This window comes from Puma concolor, chromosome E1, assembly GCF_028749965.1.
Source record: "Puma concolor isolate L17-30 chromosome E1, mPumCon1.1.hap2, whole genome shotgun sequence".
Lineage (NCBI taxonomy): Eukaryota > Metazoa > Chordata > Mammalia > Carnivora > Felidae > Puma > Puma concolor.
The window spans coordinates 62,848,507-62,854,637 of NC_141680.1; positions in this window are offsets into that span (position 1 = coordinate 62,848,507).

Below are 6,131 nucleotides of genomic sequence, written 5' to 3' on the forward strand. Positions count from 1 at the left end.
TTGTTGCTGTTTAAAAATTTTTTTTAATTTAACATTATTTATTTTCAAGAGAGAGTGGGGATGGAGGAGAGGTAGAGAGAGGGAGACAGAGGATTCAAAGCTCGATGTGTGCTGTGACTGCAGAGTCCTACGTGGGGCTCGAACTCACGAACTGTGAGATCATGGGCCGAAATCAAGAGTGGGCCGCTTAACTGGCCAAGCCACCCAGGAGTCCCTTGTTTTGTTTTTTAAAGTAGGCTCCATGCCCTATGTGGGGCTTGAACTCATGACCCTGAGATCAAGAGTCACATGCTCTACTGACTGAGCCAGCCAGGTGCCCTGGAACAGAGAACGTTAGTAAACACACTGATGTTACTGAAAACAAGCATCGTCACCGTGGAGAAAGGTATACCTGGTTGAACCATGTAGATTTGCTTTTTTTTTTTCTTTTGTAGAATAAAAAATGGTTGAATGTTGGTAATTTCATATTGTTCAACCAAATATAAATATGGAATGAGGGGAGAGGAAGAAGCCTGAGGTGTGGTTTGGAGGGAGAGACATTCTATGCCATCAGGATGCCAGCCCTGTCCCTGGTGAGGTCGTAGAAGGCAGAGGGGCTCCATAACGCTGAGCACGTTCAGCTCCAGGCCTTGGCTTCTGAAGCCCACTCCCTTCTCATGGAGACTGGGGCTTCCTTGAGAAATGGCAGATTTAAATGGCTGGGGCAGGGAACATCCTGGGTGAACCTAAGACATCTTGAGTGGCAGAAGTGAAGTGCTCAGAGCAGAATGGAAACACTCAAAAGGATGCAGGGAAGATGTCACTGAGAAAGGTGCCTGCAGACCAGCTCAGAGTATGGTATCCATGTTAGATTTCCCAATGGCGTGTAGAAGTTCGGTGATTTGTAAGAGATTGGCTTGGCTCTTGGGAAATACACACCGAAGCACTGAGTGGCAAAGGTGCACGGTATCTCCAATTTATTCTTAAATAGTTCATCAAAAACTTATGCATCTATATCTACAGATAGAGAGAGATCATAAAACAAGTGGGCGGCATGTTATAATTGGTGAGTCTAAGAGACACACAGGAGTTCCTTGTGTTCTTGCGACTGTCTTCTCCTCTTCCTCCTCCTTCCCCCCTCCCTCCTCCTCCCCCTCCTCCTCCTCCTCCTTCTTTTTTTTTTTTCTTTTTAATTTTTAAAAAATGTTTTTATTGGGGCGCCTGGGTGGCGCAGTCGGTTAAGCGCCCGACTTCAGCCAGGTCACGATCTCGCGGTCCGTGAGTTCGAGCCCCGCGTCAGGCTCTGGGCTGATGGCTCGGAGCCTGGAGCCTGTTTCCGATTCTGTGTCTCCCTCTCTCTCTGCCCCTCCCCCGTTCATGCTCTGTCTCTCTCTGTCCCAAAAATAAATAAACGTTGAAAAAAAAATAAAAAAAAATGTTTTTATTTATTTTTGAAGGAGAGAGGGAGAGACAGAGCATGAGCGGGGGAGGAGCAGAGAGAGAGGGAGACACAGAATCCGAAGCAGGCTCCGGGCTCTGAGCTGTCAGCACAGAGCCTGATGCGGGGCTCAAACTCATGAACTATGAGATCGTGACCTGAGCTGAAGCCAGACACTCAACCAGCTGAGCCACCCAGGCGCCCCCCTCCTTCTTCTTTAAAAAGTGTTTTATTTATTTTGAGAGAGAGGGAATGAGTGGGGGAGGGGCAGAGAGAGAGAGAGAGGGAGAGAGAGAATCCCAAGCTGGCTCCTCACAGTGAGCAGAGAGCCTGACGCGGGGCTGGAACTCACCAACCGTGAGATCGTGACCTGAGCTGAAATCAAGAGTTGGACACTAATCAACTGAGCCACCCAGGTGCCCCCTTGCAACTTTCTTCTAAGTTGAAATAATATAAAAATAAAAGTCATCCCCCTTCAAAAAATAAATAAATAAAATAAAATGGGAGCATAGGAGCCAGCTTTAAGGAGGTCTCACTGGCTAAATTTGGATCAATTTGACCATCAAAAAGAATAATTGAATGGAAAAAGAATCTATGAATTCATATCAACATTTAAGAATTTGTTTTTAATTTTTTTAATGTTTATTTTAGAGAGAGAGAGAGACAGATGGACAGAACATGGGTGGGGAGGGGCAGAGAGAGAAGGAGACACAATCCGAAGCAGGCTCCAGGCTCCCAGCTGTCAGCACAGAGCCTGACTTGGGGCTCGAACCCATGAACGGCGAGATCATGACCTGAGCCAAAGTCACGAGCCCAAACGACTGAGTCATGTGGGTGCCCCAACGCTTAAGAATTTTTTTGGCATTTCTTGACCAAGAAAATGCCTAGTAAATGTGAAGGAAGTGATAAAATTAGAAAGTCATGATTTTGCAATCATAAATGTAACGACGGATTCAGACAATAACCGTCAACTGATGCTAAAACCATTGGGTAAATAGTCATTGAAAAACATATTTACAGTTTCAAGGAACTACCCCACACATGGTTTATTCACTCTATGAGGGACCTTGGCCACGGAGGAAGCTGGCAGAACCCACCCTGGCCGAGTGTTCAGACTTCACTTCCCACTAACAGGACAAGCTGATGTCCTGGACCTCCTGATGGGCTGTCGCCTTTGCTGCCTCACTGATCCGAACATTTAATCCCGGAAAGGCGGAGGCAGAACCAGACTATTGAACAGTCTAAAGAAAATGGGTCTGGGTTCTTACCAAATGCAAGTGTCATGGAAAATTAAAACAAGCAAAACAAAAGATCGAGGGTCTGTTGTGGATTAAAAGAGTGTAGGCAGATGTGATGAACAGACACAATGTGACAGCCAGCAGTACAGGACTATTTGGGGACAAGGGTAATTCTACAGTGAGATGTGTATTAGATAATATCCTTCTGTCCATGACTGTCTGCTTGGCGGGCGCAGGGGTGGGTTATTGTTAAGTAGGGCAAGGTCCTGCTTCTTAGGGGGTGCTGCTGAGTTGTTTGGAGGGAAAGTGCCTGGATGTTGTCAACTCACTTTCAATATAAACAAATATGCAGATATATACATTTGTTTATTTATTTATTTATTTATTTACTTACTTATTTGAAGAGGGGGCGGGGAGAGAGAGCACATGGGGAGAGGGACAGAGGGAGAGATTGAGAATCTTAAGCAGGCTCCACACTCAGTGCAGAGTCTGATGCGGGGCTCGATCCCCTGACCCCGGGATCATGATCTGAGCTGAAATCAAGAGTCGGACGCTCAAGTGACTGAGCCACCCAGGAGCCCCAGCACATATGCAAATATAAATGCACAGAAAGAAGGCAAATGTGACATGATGTTAGCAGTGATGCATCTAGAGGGATGTGTAGAGAAGGGCTGGAGAGCAGTACTTTATTAAGTGTTTAGCTTGTCTATAGATGTCCTTTATTTTCAGTTTTCATTTATTTAAGTAATCTCTACACCGAATGTGAGGCTTGAACTCGTGACTCTGAGATCAAGAGTTGCATGACTGAGCCAGCTGGGTGCCCCTAAAGGTCATTAAAATTATTTATTATTTTTTATTTTTTAATGTTTTATTTATATTTGAGGGGGGGGGAGGGGCAGAGAGAGGGAGACACAGAATCCGAAGCAGGCTCCAGGCTCTGAGCTGTCAGCACAGAGCCTGACGTGGGGCTGGAACCCACGAACTGTGAGATCATGGCCTGAGCTGAACTCGGACGCGTAACTTACTGAGCCCCCCAGGCACCCGCAGATGTCATTTTTTAATTGAGAATTTTACTGAGGTGATTAGAGAGTCATGTGGAATCACAAGAGATAATACAGAGCTATCCCTCGTGCACTTTGCCTGCTTTCCCACCATCACGGCATTTGGCAAAACCACGGACGAGATCACAACCAGGACGGGGACGTGGGTACTGTGTACTCCCCCTTCCCATTTCCATGAGGGTCCCTGGCATTGTCTCCCTAGATCTACACCGGCTTCGTTCCCTCCCCCAACCCAGTGGCCCTAACATCTGGCAACCCTTCTTTTGTCTACCATTTCTAAGATGCTGCCCTTTCCATAGAGCTGCATCCATGGAACTGGGATGCCCGTAGCCTTAGGGGACTGGCTTTTTCTCACGCAGCACACTGCCCTGGGGAGTCGCCCGGGTGGCTGTACCCGGAGCTTGTTCTTCTGGATCGAGGGGTGGTGTTCGTGGAGTGGCCACGCCTCCACGTGCTCAGCCGCTCACCCACTGACAGACATCTGGGTCTAGGTTTGGGCCATCACAAATAAGGCTGCTGTGAACACTGATGTACAGACCTGCCCTTTTCTGAGATAACAGATTTGGAAAGAAAAACACGAACTGTAAAAAGATGCCCGAGAGAGACCTAAGTAAAGACCCCCCTTCATGGCCTCGCATACCTCCCAAAGATGCCCTTTGACCCCGCAGTCTCCTCCACGGCCTCCACTGTGACTGCTCCCTGGAATCTGGGTAGCTCAAGGCTGTGTCTGAAGTGCCCGTAGGAGGTGATGGAGCCCTAGATAAGTGTGCTGAGGTGCAGAGACGAGCTGAGGGCGGCAGGCACAGAGAAGCAGCCTCCCTCCCAGTAGAGCAAATACACGGCCCTAATGTGTGTGTTCAACCCTGAGCGTGCACACACGCTGAAGGCAGGTGAGGGGTCTTCCTGCTGTGGTGGTGAGCTAGCATATGCAGGACCTGGAGTTTTGGGTGTTTCCTGCCTTCAGAGGCTTGTCAAGCGTGGGTCTGGCAGCCCAGGGCTCTGAGCCAGCATCCAGTGCTCATCCCCGGGGCTTGTTTCCATAGGTGCCTCACTGTATCCTGGTCTGTCCTGCCTGGTCTGCATCAGGTCCAGCCCAGCCGGGCTACTAAGGGGAGGTGGTCTGCCCTGACTCTCCCACCTCCCATGGCCAGTGCCCCAGTGTAGATGTCACTGAGTCTGGGGTCCCCTGCCTTTGCCCGGTGAGGATGGGCTGCCGGAGGGGCAGGCACAGTTGCAGGGGACTATGCGTTTGTTGTACTATCAATGGTCAAACGGATATTTGCCGAGAACCTGTCCCATGCCAGGCTCTGCTCCACGCACTCTGCTCTGAGTCCCTGCACAGTGCAGGGCCCCAGGGCCGGGCCTGCTCCAGGTAGGGACAACAGCAAACCAGTGAGCAAGCAGCAAAGTCCTGTCCCTTGGAGACAGGGGATCTCTGTAGGCTGACATGCTGAAAAGGCTGGGCTCAGGGAGACTTGGGGTGTACTGGCTTGGCGGCCACGTTACTGCCGTTGGGGCTCCGATGGGTTAAAGAGTGGGGGTGGGGAGCTTGGCTAGGCAGTGATTAGAAATGCCCCAAAAGCGTCTGCTCCCAGACAGTGAGGCCGATGTGAGCTGACTGTGAGCAGGAGTGGACAGCACGAGGCGATAGCAAGAGACGTTGTCTCTTAGCCAGCAAAGCCCTGGCAGTGGCTGGTAACCGGGCTTGACCAGAAGACCTCCCAAGTGCCTCCCATGTGAAACCTCCAATGTCCTGTGATGCTCCCTGGCCTCAGGGGAGGGGCGTCCCGAGGGCTCAGTGGGACACTCAGGTCACACTGAACATATAGGACATGAGGGGTCCCTGGAGCTGCTCCCAGTTTTCTTACATATGCACACGTGTGTTTGTCAGTATACGGGTACGTGTGAGATGAATGTGTCACCCGCACGAAGGTGAGACAGCACCCACACAGGTGGGACAGTAGGACCCGACACGCCCCTCCTCTGCAACCTTCCAGACTCCCAGTGCGCTGGGCTGCAATCAGGGCAAGCACCGAACGAACGCATAGAATGTTGGTGTCAGACTTGCTCTGGTCTTGAGCTCGTGGCCGGCCTCTACCCTGAGCCGGTCCCTGGCCTTCACACCACCCCCCAGGGCCCCAGGCGTAAGTGACCATTGGGGACTGGGGGACAGTGGGCAGGAAGGGGGGCAGGCAGGCGGGCATTGGGGTGGAGGAGCCAGGGTTGAAGGGCAAGCGAGTCCCAGGCCGGACTGGGCGCGGTGACCATGCGGGACCGGGAGCCCAAGCCTGGCGAGCTCGCAGCCCGCAGGGCCGGGCCGGGCCCAAGAGCCACGCTGCGCCCGTTGGGGTGCCCGCGCGGGGCCACGCGGTGTCCGAGCGCTCCCGCGCTCTGTGGCGGCGTCGGGGCGGGGCC